This window comes from Furipterus horrens, unplaced genomic scaffold, assembly GCF_987537825.1.
Source record: "Furipterus horrens unplaced genomic scaffold, mFurHor1.1.pri manual_scaffold_5, whole genome shotgun sequence".
NCBI classification, from domain to species: Eukaryota; Metazoa; Chordata; class Mammalia; order Chiroptera; family Furipteridae; genus Furipterus; species Furipterus horrens.
In genome coordinates this window covers 12,132,598-12,145,124 of record NW_028327175.1, presented here as the reverse complement: position 1 = coordinate 12,145,124, position 12,527 = coordinate 12,132,598, and the positions used below count along the sequence as shown (strand labels likewise).

The following is a 12,527-nucleotide window of genomic DNA, read 5'->3' as shown; positions in this document are numbered from 1 at the left end:
CGTGCATCCACAGAGCTGTGCTGTTTGAGAAACATTGGTGTTCAGCAGCTACTTTCTTAGCATAATTTTTTTTCCCTTGAATAAATCGGAAAAGTGTAGAGAAGTAAAATTTTAAAAGTGGGGCAGTCCTACCAACCCTTACATATAAATTATCCACAGCCATCTTCCCACGGGTCACCCTTTCGGTGTCTGTACCCCGATACCACTTGGTGACTCCCTGTGAACAAACAGGAAGTAAAGCAGGGTCGTCTGTGGCTCCTGCGGAAGGCTGCTGCCCACCAGCCGTCGGTGGGGGTGCAGCCATTGGCCACCCTGTGCTGGTTGAGTGGCCCTCTTTACACGCGTTGCTGTAGTCGTTTTCTGGGGCTGCTATAATCAGTTGCCTTGGGCTGGCTGGCTTAAAACAACACAATTTATTCTCTTACAACTCAGGAGGCCTGAGGTCTAAGGTCAAGGCGCAGGGAGGGTTGGTTCTTCCTGGAGGCTCTGTAGGAGAAACTGACCCGCACTCCCTCCTAACATCTGGTGGTTACCGGCACACCTTGGTATTCCTTGGCTTGTGGGCCCATCACTCTAATCTCTGCCTCAACCTTCACATCGTCTCCTTTCCCATGTCTCTGCCTTACTTCTTATAAGGATACCAGTTATTGGATGAAAGGCCCATTGGATGAAAATCCAGGGCAATTTCATCTCCAGATACTATTTTCGGTGAAGGTCACTTTCTGAGGCTCTAGGTGGACGTTGAGTGGCTGGGAGACACTTCTCACCCTCTAGTCACTAGTGACTTATACTTCGCTAGGGTTAGGAGACACCAAATATGGAGAACGGCCTTGGTCTCCTACTCTAATCCTGAGGTCTTCAAATGTTTTCTTAGTCCCAAAACAAGAAAGCGAGTCATAGGCCATTACGATACGCTCCTTCAATGAAGTCGACCACTACCCCATTGAAATTGAAGACCCCAGCTCTCATCTGTTGAACTAATGGGTTCTAGAAGGGACTGTGTGCATGTGCATGTGTGGGTGTGGGTTTGGGGGGCATGGAGGGGTGGGTGGGGCTGCAGAAAATCCAGAGCAAGCAGATCTCACACACAATTTGTAACTTCAAGGACTGTTTCCAGGGCTTGTAAATTTCTTCAGCTCTCATTTTGTCCCTTGGCAATCATTTAATGTCTATAAAGGGTGTGATGCCTAGGTATGATCAAGACAGACCGCCCTGATCCTCCACTCTGACCATTTAGACACTCAAAATGCACTTGAGCATTTGACTTAGGACTTCGTGGATGAAATCACTTCGTCTGGTTATTTCATGTGAAATCTATATTGTGCCACTTGGGTAAAGAGCAAAGCTCTAGGGTCATGGCTGTTTATTATGCTGAAATATATACATGCCAAACATACTTTTGGTGTGTGCTTGGATTATAGCCAGACATGTCTCCCAGCATCCCATCTGTGTGCAAGGACATCCTCGCTCAGACTTTGAGATATTCATTACTGCCATGTACCTCCCTTTGAGCAATGAATATTTCTTCGAGTATTTATAGAACTTACTCTTCAAGTTCTTACTATTCAAAGAGGCCTTGCTGTGAACGTGCTTGTAAAGTAAATGGTCATGCTTTAAATGTCTTTGCATGAGCACAAATTTCATCTATAATGAATTTGCTTTGGGTGTGGATCCTGCATTTCCAAGGGCCTTGGAGCTCAGAGTTTCAGTCTCAGGAGCAGCAGAGTGAGGTCTCTTTCTCTGCCCTATGTGGCTTATCGTGCTGTGCTGTGCTCTGCCTGGCCTTCCTCAGTGTGCTGGGCATACGTGGGGTTGCGCCTGTGCAGCTGGAAGGATGCCACAGTTCTGGGGTTTGAATCCCGACTCTCCCACTTTTTGGCCTTGTAACTGTGTGGGCAAGGTACTTACATTTTCTGAGCCTCCATTTCCTCATCCGTGAAATGAGGATAATAATACCTACTTTATAGGGTGACGTATTCATTTCCTAGGACTGTTGTAACCAATTACCATAAACTGGCTTTAAACAACTGTGAGATATGTATTTTCACAGAAATCTAGAGGCTAGAGGTCCAAAATCAAGGTGTCGGCAGGGCCATCTTCCCTCCGACGGGTTTAATGGTTCCTTGCCTCGTCTAGCTTCTGCTGGTTGCCAGCAGTCCTTGGCAATCTTGTGTTCATGGCAGCAAGACTCCAGTCCCCGCCTCCTTCACTGCATCCTCTTCTTCCCTGTCTCTCCTCTGTGCTTTCATCTCTCTCCTCTTGCAAGGACACCAGCCTTGGGACTTGGGGCTAACCTCGTCTTAACTTGATTACATGTGCCAAGACCCTGTTTGGAAATAAGGTTACATTCTGAATTTCAGGAAGGATATGAACTTTGCGGGAAACTGTCCATCCTAGTATGTGGCTACAGTGGCTTAGATGAAATCAATTCTTTACATCACCCATAAGGAACGAGCACAGTAGGAACTCAGGAAATCCCTAGGAGTGACGTCTTCAGGAGGATTGACCCGCTTGCTCTATGACTTCAGCCCTCCTTTCTTTGGTGATGCCGGGCCACCCCCAACCTTTTTGGGGACCTCTAGGTTGCCCCCTGATATTTCTCCAGGATTTTGACTCCCAGCTCCCATTTTCTTTTCTACCACCATCCTGGGAATGCTAACATTCATGTAAGTGACCCATCCAACAACCTGCCTTCGATAATAGGACTGTGCCCTAGACCTTATCCTTATCCATCCCGAATTCTGCGGTCAATTCAGATACCTGCTCCCTGGCACCGCCCATCCTCTTGATCCTGGAATCTCTGCTCTACCTGACTTTCCAGTCTCCAGTCAAGCAAGCCACCCCTTGCTCGCGTCCTACCCATGAAAAATCACAGGATACTGCCTAATGGTTTTTTTATGGCGTCATAATTCCTGCTCTCAGCTGGACCTTCAGGGCTCCTTGAAAACCCCTTTACTCACTTCTAGTGGGTTTCCTTTCTCGTTTACCCCAGGAACTATTAGAAACAGTAGCTCTTCAAAACACTCTTCCAGCTTCCTAGCCCACCCGTGACCCTGAGTACTTTGCCTCCTGCTTCCCGAAGGAAACAGAAGCCATAAAATGCAAACTGATTTCCCCTGTACCGCCATGTTGCCGCTCACCCTCCTCTTCCTCTTTACTCTCTCAGAGGCAGACCATGACTCTCACTTACAAAGGTCAGCCTTCCACCGCGTGGAACCCTCAATTCAGACCCCTGCCGCTTATATTTTTCATTCTGTTTCTCTCCACTGACTCCTTTGCTTGCCTCAATCTATAAGCACACTTCAATCTTACTCATCTTTAAAAAGTTCCTTCATTTTCCTTTAAACGTAAACTGCTTTAGCTTTCCCCTCGTGAGAGAGCCAACAGTACTGTATATTGAGTAACTTTACACACATTTGTTAACCTTTCTGTGCCTTCGTTTCGTCATTTATAAAATGACTAATAATAATAGCTACCTCATAGGGTTATAGTTAAGACTGAATTGTAATGTAGTGTGGTTCCTGGAACTGGACGTTTTTAGTGATATTTTAGTAGTAATAGTATCCTCTCTGGGCTTTGACAGGACCAAGTTCACAGCACTGGCCTAGCACTGGCAAATATTACTGGAAATAGGTATGGAGTGTGCTTCTGTCCTCGGAAGTCGGTGGGCTCCTTAAGGGCCAAGGAGTTTCCATTTCCATCTTTGTAACCCTGGGATTTTGCACAGCCCCTGACATACATAGATAGATGGGTAGACAGAACGTACATGCATACTAAACAAATGAGGATGCTTTGATTACATTGATTGAATGGAGCCATTTTTTTTCTCCCTGGAGGGTCAAGTTTGGCTTGACCTCTTCCCAGTCTTATCTCTGTCTCTCCCCCCCCCCCCCGCCAAGACTGCATCTACCTCACGTGATACGGTTTTTAAATAAGGAGTAATATTTTATTTTATTTTTTATTTATTTATTTATTTTTTTATTTTTTTATTTTTCTAGGAGTAATATTTTAATATTGGTCAACAGCATCAAAGAAGGGAATTGGGTAGATCCCGGAGACTCTAGAAGCCCGTTTGTAGATGGAGACAAAGGCATCAGTGGAGAAGGGGTTAATCAGTAGTGGCTCCCAAGTGGAAAGGAGGAAAACAAAGCTGTTCAATGAATAGCTCTGAACAGAGGCCCTGCCACCTGGCAGGCAGTGGGCGAGGGGCCAAGAGCTTCATGGTGAACGAGACAGATGCTGGCCTTTGGCCATGCTGAAACTCCGAGTCCAGTGGGAGGTCGACAGGCCTTTACAGATATTTTAGAAATACTGTTTAATTGTACTTGTGCCAAGTGCTGTGGAAGAGGAGCATGGGAGGGCCTGCTGACCTAGTCCTGGGGGTCAGAGGGTTGGGGGCAAAGAGGGCAATGAATAGGTAGCTAGGTGACATGGGCAGGGCAGAGGACCAGCCTGCTTCTGGAAGGCGGTGTTTATAATTATGTTATGTCTGTGACACCGCATTCAGCATTTATGGAAAAAAGGCTTCAGGGATCACTGATGGAGTCCATTCACGGGAGGGTGATGGCTTTCAGGAGAGCAGAGACGCTGTAACCTGCCCGTGTGAATAATCTGAAACAAACATGTAGGGAGAAGGGAACCTCATTTTAGATGAAGCTATCACGTATTGGTCTGAAATAGTGAACACGACTCGGAAAGCTCTTGCTGAAACTGCTGGGCTTGGTAAAACTGGGAGAATGGTCAGATGTTTATGTCATGATTTATTGGTCCTTTTCTGGGATCTCACAGACACCAAGGAGGGTAGTCTTGTAGCGCCACCTTGGATCCACTCACCATCTACTAAATGCATCTTGCATTTTTTCAATCATTGTATCTCGTCTGCTCTCCATTAACCTAAATATTACTCCTTGCAACCCCTGGCTGGTTTGGCTCAGTGGATTGAGCGTCGGCCTGCGAGCTAAGTGTCGCTGGTTCGATCTTCCAGTCAGGGCACATCAGAGAAGGAAAACTCTGACTCCAAAAAACCTCCACTGCCTTGCGGCATACCTCTTCAGGGGAAAGGCTAAGGGAGTAAACCCCGACAGAAAATCCGGAGCCGGAGTCCCTAAGGCGGTTTGACGTTGTAGTCAACACCGGCAACTCCTGCGGCGCACCTGAAGCCAAGCTGTATTGACTCCGTGTTTCCCTTGGACCCTTCAGCTGCGAAGAGAGGGGGGGGTCTGCTGCATGGGCAACAGCAGACCCTCCATATCACCCTGCCCAGGCTCTGTAGCTTCAGCTTCACTGGAGAGGACACTCCAGCATCATCACAAGATGTCGATTCAACACGGGAGGAGACAGATACCGTGTCACTCCCGAGTTGGACTGCACAACCATTCTTGGCGGTGCAGATAGACTCTTAAGAAGCTACACCATCGTCTCTCGAGATGGACGGCTGCCGCCGCCGCCGCCGCCGACTCCTTGCAAGGTCTTATTCGTTATCCAAACCAAAAAAAAACCGTCCCAGCCTGCCTAGCTCTCTTTTCTACTGTGCCAGTTCACCATTTTGCTTAGTTTACCACTTTCTAATGTTCTGTTCTGTCTTGTTGGCCTATTTCTCATATTGCTGTATTTTATCTCCACAACTCTGCGGAAAATTCACTAAAGACTATGCCATTGATTGGTATAAAAAGCACTGGGTAAGTATTTGTTGAATGAATGAGTAAACCAATGAATGTAACAGCTATAGAATTTTCTCTACTGCTTTGTGCCTCGTAGATACATATCTCATAAGTACTGGCTGGTACAGTTAATGGCGGAAAATATCCACAAGGTCTGAAGCTCGCCTGCTTCTTGTCCCCTGTCTTAAAGTATGAGGTCAGTGTGTATGTGTGCGTGTGTGTATGTGTGTGTGTGTGTGTGTGTGTTTCTGGATGGTATGAATCTGTAAGCTTCTCAGTGGAAACACTGTCTACTTTGTCTAACCTTCGCCTTAGCCTTACTGATTATATTGGCAAAACCATCTCCCCTCCGTAAACTAGAGGGAGAAATGCAGCCTTTCCAAAGATAATCTCTCGCAAACACACTCCTCCGGCTGGCTGCTCAGGCAGGTCCGAACTACCAGACCTGTGCTCATTTTAGGGTTTTAGCGTCTTCCCTAAAGAAAGTCGAAGACAGTCTGTCCTGCATTGCCCACTAACCACATGTCTGTGACCATTGAGTTTCCACTGGGTTTTCAGTTCCCAGTGATTAAACCAAAATAAAGAAGGTGATGCCGTGTCTGGCCAAGGGCAGACGTTGCCAGTTGCCAAAGCCCCAGCGTTCATCACACGCTTGACATGGTGTCTGCTGCCCTCAAAGGAGGCAGGCAACGCTTTCAAAGGCCGAGATTGACGGGAAAACTCTTAAGCAAGTGGGTGTCATTTGGAAATGATTTGATGAATAGGAGGCTCACGGGCCAGCCATTGAAAATCTCGTTTGTGATATATTAGCAGGAATGTTTGGAGCCCACATTGAAGGTAAGGTCTGCCTTTCCCACATGCTGCCCTTCATAGCTGACACATTACACATGTCTCCGGAGCATAACATATGGCTTCCTGAACTTGCAAATGTAGCCTAATGTGCTCTGTTGAAATAGCGTCTGTTTAAACAGTCTCCTGGAAAAGGAGCCATATTCAATAAAATAGTTAATTTCATGTCTGTGAATGTTTTCTCTAGAGCCCTTTAAAATGTGATTTTTTTTTTTAAAGGAACATAGTAGAAAATTTTGCAAAATTAAATGTGCCCTAAGGCATTATCTACTTCTGAAAGGGTAGTGGACCGCCAGTCCTAAATTGTAAATGTTTAAGAGATTTATAGAGCATGAATCACGAAGGAAGAGTGCAGATCTTCTAATTTAGTAATAATAATAATCACCATTTTTTTGCATACCAAGCACTTCATGTACATTACATTTAATTCTCATGATAACTTGCAAGAAAGTAGGGTGCGCCCCCACCCCCACCCACGCTTCATTTTACAGATAAGGATGTGGAGACTCTGGCGATGCCTTCAATGGGAGGTGATGGAGCTGCGCTGTGCACTCAAAAGCACCAAACTCTGAAGCTTGTTTCTTTTTCTAGACCAAGAGTTTTTAACTTGGACCTGAAGAGATGAGATGGGAGTAGGGGTTTAAGCCAGAGAACCCTCTGAAATTGTAGGCAAGCTTTTGTGTATATGTCCATTATTCTGAGGAGAGATCATAACTTTATCAGAACCTCAAAGGGTTTTGGAGGTATGCTAAGACCCAGACGGTGGGACCAGCCTGCCTTCATTTTAGAGATGAGGAAACACCAAGCGAGGATGCGAACCATGGAAAGGCACTTGGGGTGGTATTGACTTGACCAGAAAGTGAACCACAGATTTCTTTCTAAACTGTGTGTGTGTGTGTGTGTGTGTGTGTGTGTGTGAGAGAGAGAGAGAGGGAGAGAGAGAGAGAGAGAGAGAGAGAGAGAGAGAGAGAGAGATCACATATAATAAGTTTACCAAACGTAACGTGTAACAAGCGAACATCCATGGAACCACTAACCAGATTATGAAATAGAGCTCAGGACCCTAGAATGTTCCCAGGTGTCCCTTCGTGATCAAATGTCACACCCTCACCCCTAATCAGCATCCTGACTATTATGGTAACCTTAATAATATTATGGTCTTGCTTTTCTGTAGTTTATCTCTAAACAATGTGGATTCATCCTTCCTGCTCTCATCTTTATATACATGCAGCCAGACTGTTATTTCGTGTCTTGCTTCTTTCAGCAACATTGTTTTTAATATCCATCCATGTTGCATGTAAGTTGCAATTTGTTCATTTTCATTACTGCGCAGTATTCCATTGCTTGATTATATTTAATTTATTCATCTATCTTCTTTTATTGGCAATTTGATTACTTGTAAATTTTGCCTACTACAAGCAAAACTTTTAATATTCTTATGCATAGGGTTGCACATGCAACTGCTAGGGAAAACCTAATATTTATTAAGCTTTGGTGGGAGACAAAATACCTAGTTCTACAAGAAAAAAAAAGTAAAGCATTTTTCTCATGCCCCACCTTCTTCCTTAATAATACCTTGTGAAGGAAGAAAATCCTTTCAAGAAATTCTGTGGTTAGCCTTTGCATAGGTTCCAGTTGTCCCCAACTTGTCATGAGAGTCAGAGAGAAAGAGAGTGTCCTTGTTGAACCTCAAGGAGTCCAGGCCCCTCCCTGGATCCCTGGGGATCAACCCCCCCCGCCCCCCGGGATGGGGCCTGCGACTCTGCTTCCTCAGGGAGCGCCCAGGTGAGCCTGGTGACTAGGAGACCCTGGCTGCACCCGGATGCGTTGCCAGGGCTTTGGCTCCTTCGTCATGAAAAGATTCAGAGACAGTCTTGGAAAACTGGCCTTAGAAAAGTGAAGGGAGTTGGATTTATTTAGCCTATTTTTAAAAAAAAAAGAAATTTGAAACATGATGAAATAGTTGTTTGCAAAAAGAGAGAGTTTAATAAATGGAAAAAAAAACCATAAAATTTTGCTAAGTCAGGAGAGATTTAGGTAACCAAGAGGAAGAAACTCCTGCTATAATCAGCAACAGACACATTTGCTAAGCACGGGGGTGGGGTGGGGGGACAGTGGTGAGAAGTGAAGGAACATTGTCTCTGCCTTTGGGGAGCTGAAGACAGGCAAACAGAGCAGGCACACATGGAGCTCAGGAGGTGAAGCCGGGCTGCAGTATTTCATCAAGTCTAGACTGTGGGCTTCAATCAGATGAGTAGGTGGCCCTGGGGACCCGAGGGAGGAGAGAAGCAGAAGGAGGTCACCAGGAAAGGCTCGAACCCTGTAGGGCTTGAACTTGAACTAGGCTTTAGGAGAAAGACTTTCATGGGCAGATAGAATGACAGCATTCTAAAACAGAGGCGTCCAATGTTTTTTATTGTGGTTCCCCAGTAAAAAATATATATTTTGTATTACCACTCAGTGCACACATACAAAAACATTTAATCTTATTAAATATGATGCATCTGATGTTTTCTATCTTTTCTCTTAAAAAAAATGTTGGATTAACCCACTAATAGACTGAAAACAATTGTTCTGAAGGGACCAGGAGCCCAGTGTGGAGGCAGAGCTAAGGCTGCACTGTGGAGGGAGGGCCAGTTTGAGGGGGATTCCCATGGGAAGTGGGCAGAAGGGGTATTGTTGGTATGATGGTGGTCCCCGGAAGTATAGGTAACTTTGGGACGTTTTGGCAACATTTTGGACTTCACCTATCGCATGATCTGCCTCTCACTTTTACACAGAGCATCTTGTGATTAGCTATGGAATTTCGGGTATAAAATGTAGCACTGGATGGAATCGTTTTATAGGAGAAAATATAGGGAATGTCTCCATGGCCAGGTTTAGGAGAGGAAGGTGATAGCACCTTAAAACATGCTATGGTCAGGTGTGCGTGGCCCAGGACTAGAGAACTCTGTTACCGTAGCATCTGCTCCCTGCTGTTACCAGGCTAAAGGGGGTCTGTCCAGATGGCTGCATCAAAGCTCAGTCAAACCCGAACAGGAATGTGCAGCAAAAAGAGTTTCATTTGTTGAGGAAATGGCACCAAGCCCGGAGTCAAGCCCGGAGTCCCGTGTAAGCTAATGCGCAGAGAGCTGGCTCTCTGATGGCTTCCAGGGATTGTGCTATGTAGGGGAAAACTCATTAATCCTGGTGGCTTAAGGAGTTGGGGTCATGACCTCCACTGACTGGTTGGGGCCCAGGTGGGCAGTAGTTGATCAGTGTATGAGGTCCTGATGTCAGCATGGTACTGTTCTGTTTCATGAAGGTATGGACTGTAGGTTCTTCAGCTTTCCTGGGCCTGGGGCTGAAACGCAACTGATGTCAAGATGTTATCTTCAGCTTGACTGAAACTCTGTTTCTGTGTTTTTAACACACCTGAGGCTTTGTTCTTAAGACAGTTTGATACTGACCAGAATCTGATGTCCAAAGGACTTAATGTTGAAAGAAAGGTGTGGACAGACAGACACGGGAGAGGTTCTGTTAAAGAAATGGAGTTTCTAGTTGATTACACGGCTATAGTGTCATTTCACCTCGAAAGTCTTGCAGTTCAGAATCGAGATTCCTGGGATAGAGGTTTAATTGGGCCCCTTTTTGGCCTCTGCGTTTAGAGTACTTGTGAGAGCGTTAAGAATAAAACTCATGCCTTCTCTCCTTATTTCCCAACTGATGGCCTACTTTTCCCCCAGGATCTATTTCAGGTTTGCCCCTTTCTTCCCAATTTGTTCTGAACTCAGACTCCAAGGCCAACACCCGTCCTTTCCCGTCTTGCTGCTTCCTGTGCACCCACCTGCAGCACATACAGCTTGAATGGTGTTGAGAAGTGTTTATTAAATCTTTGTGTGGGGGGTAGGCTTGTTCTCTTTGTCTTGAGGGAACAGAAGCGATGAGAGGAAAGACAAGAATTTTAGATCTCAAGGGATGTGCCATTGACCTTGTCCTCCAAAGAGTAGGGCAGGGGGCATCTTTCTTGCTTTGTCCTATAGAAACTGAACTCCCTAAATATCCACATGTAACTAATTTTAGGGAACCCCTGCAGTCGGACTTTTCTCTACCCAAGAGTTGAGTGCATGGCACTGAAAAGGAAAACTCTTTCATGTGGCCTTTCTTTGCTTGAGTCCTTTCAGTCATGTCCTCTGAGATTTACCATCCTTTTGATCTTCCCAATCCAGTTTTAATTTGGTCCAGGAAGGTTTTAAAAGACAGCACTAATAATGTAGCATTGGGATAATGTAGGTAGGAACCCTGTGTTCTACATGTACTTTAAGAATCCTTGTTGGTTTTGTTTGGGCTTGTAAAAACGCAATCTGGGGAAAGTGAGCTGCAGCCTGCTTCTTGGCGTTGGCTACATTTTGTTAAGTAAAGCTTCCTATTCTACTAACAAATGCTTGTGCCTGGGGCAGTCTGTTTATTGTGTTCCCCTTCAAGAGGAATCCTGATTTATAATTGATGATAAAACCTAATGTCTTCTTTGCAAGGAAATTGATTGTTGCAGAGAGTGTGGGTGGCATTGGCCCAGACACCTTCTTACTTGTAAATATAGTATTTGGAAAGCCGCCATGTGCAGCTGCACCACAGTCAGACATCCAAGTTAAAAATTAAATTCCCCAGTTGCGCCAGCCCATTTCCAGTGATTACATGTGGCTGATGCGATCTTGATATTTGGGTCCAGATGATTGTTGGTTGGGTGGAGGGGGATGTCCTGTGCATTTGAAGGATGTTTAGCATCATCCCAGCCTCCACCTATGAGAGACAATCAGAAATGTCTGAGGAGACTGCCAGATGTCCCCAGAGGGGAAATCACCCTGGTTGAGAATCACTGCCTAGTGGCCACAGTTTTGGACAGTGCGCATACAGAATGTTTCTATTTTCACACACTACTGTTCTACAAAAATCCATAGCTGTGTTTGGTTTGGGGCATTTCGTACGTTACGTTTTTCGAGCTTTTGGAGAATCAGAGTGGTCATCTCTTCTGAGGCCTTAGGAAACTGAGACACAGAGAGGTTTTGAGTGACTTAAGGTTCATAGCATATAAGTGTCAGTGTAACCTCCGGAATTGAAATCCATGCAGCCTAGAGGACAGACTGCTCATTTTCATTCAAACCTACCTCATTTTTCCTGTGTTCTGACACACAGTAGTGGCCACAGGGGAAGAGTGAGTCCTTAGAAGTGGGAGTGGTCCAGTTCCGACACTCTCAGAGAACTCCTACCTTGAACCCTGTGTACACCTATTTTACTCCTCCATGGCCTGTGGCTTCCCCTAATGCCCTGCTTCTTGGCTGGGGTTGGAGTTGTGCTGGGACATCTGGTAGACCCACCCTTGCTCAGTGAGAGGGCAGAGTCCTGTTAGGTTTGCCAGTTCCACCAGTGCAGAGAGATTGGGAACATTCTGGGGCCATGGAAGGCTCTAGTCCTGTGAAATTCCCTCTCGTTAGCTTTTAAGTCTCCAGTATCTCTTCTCTCTGCCTCCCTAATAAACTGGTCCATGGCAAAGCCTTTTCTATGAAATGCCTGGAGGTTCTTTGGAGGCCACAAGGAAGCAGAGTGAGGAGGAATCTCTCCCAAGGTGGTTGCTTCACTAGGGGACATCTGGAAGTGTCCCAGGGCCTGCAGAGTGACCCAGGGGCTTTGATGTGTCTGTCCCAGGATCTTTTCTCCCTCATTGTCCTATACGCCTCCAGATGACTTCTTCAGTCACTGATTTCATTCTCTCATTCCCCTGCTCCAAAACCTTCAGTGGCTCACTGCTGCCCTTTCACTTCGGCAACTTCTTAGTTTTGTAGTCAAAGGCCCATTTTATACAGAGATCCTCTCTTTCCTTTGTGAGAATAAAAACTAGTTTTTGTGCCCACGAAAGCTTTGCTGTCACTGCGGTTTGTATACTTGCTCTGTTTGGGTTCGGCAGTGGAGGTTTTGCTCAGAGCGCCTTGATATTATGTAGCTTGTTCAGGAAGAGGTTTGTTTCTGGTGATAACTGGCTGA

The 12,527-nt window shown here is 45.7% G+C and overlaps 1 protein-coding gene across 2 annotated transcripts in view; it reads left to right on the top strand.

The window, feature by feature from the left end:
- RAI14 (retinoic acid induced 14) overlaps positions 1 to 12,527 on the top strand; it is a 131,135-nt gene that overhangs the window by 62,756 nt on the left and 55,852 nt on the right. The gene's annotated exons all lie outside the window — the stretch shown is intronic.